General features: G+C 42.3%; 1 protein-coding gene across 2 annotated transcripts in view; it reads left to right on the forward strand.

The window, feature by feature from the left end:
• Positions 1–1,049, forward strand: part of REG4 (regenerating family member 4) — a 7,564-nt gene that overhangs the window by 5,803 nt on the left and 712 nt on the right. The gene's annotated exons all lie outside the window — the stretch shown is intronic.

Consider the following 1,049-nt stretch of genomic DNA (forward strand, 5'->3'; position numbering starts at 1 on the left):
CTGTGTCTTGTACGTTCCCTGACCGGAGATGGTACCGACCCCCTTGGCGTACCAGAACAGTGCTCTAGCCACCTGAGCTACTCACACCTGGTATGGCAACCAGCTTAATTAAATCTCCATTGGATCTTGGCTTAAAGTTGGAAACTTTCAGCTAAGCTTTCTCCTAGATGCCCTTATGTTTTTTAAATTTTTATATTTTATTGGGGGGGGGGGGGTGGTTGTTCCACTTACCTGTGCACTCATTGGTTGTGTCTTGTACGTTCCCTGACCGGAGATGGTGCCGACCCCCTTGGTGTACCAGAACAGTGCTCTAGCCACCTGAGCTACTGTCCAGAGCCGATGCTCTTATGCTTTTGATGATTCCTTAACCTTTTGCACTAGACCCTCATTTTCCTCTCCGTCAACACCTCATTGTAAGGAGCGGCCTGTGAGGTCTTCGGGTGGAGGTCTCTGTGGGATCTGCCGTGAGCAGGGTCTTCGTGGGGCGTCTATAGTCAACCCAGAGAAACGTAAGGGACACGGGAGCGAACACCCAGACAGTTCCTTGATAAAACTTTCCCACCGATGTTACACATATTCTTTACAATTCATTTTCCATGTTTATGTATTCACACTGCTACCAACCAGAGCTCTCATCCAGAGCTAAAAGAAATATTTACATCTATTTCCACCAGATAGGTTTTGTCATTCATTTTTATACATTTGTGACTAAAGAAAGGAAGTGACAAATGAACGTTCTAGAAAGTATGTGATGTCTCTAGTTATCAAAGAAATGCAAATTAAAGGGACATGACTTATTGTTCTATTAAGCTTTTGTTTTGTCTTAATCAATAATATTTTTTTCAGTATTTTTAAGGATATGCCTAATTGCCCACTGGATGGGGATGTAAATTCCTCCAAATGAATCATTTTGGACAGGAGTTGGCCATGAATATCGATCCCCTCGAACGATTCATGCCCTTTGGCCATTCATTCTATTTCTGGGATTCTATTCCAAGAAAATAATTTCAAGTATAGAGACAGCTTTATGAATAAAGTTATAGCAGTAT

The sequence above is a fragment of the Myotis davidii genome, unplaced genomic scaffold, assembly GCF_000327345.1.
Source record: "Myotis davidii unplaced genomic scaffold, ASM32734v1 scaffold217, whole genome shotgun sequence".
NCBI lineage: Eukaryota > Metazoa > Chordata > Mammalia > Chiroptera > Vespertilionidae > Myotis > Myotis davidii.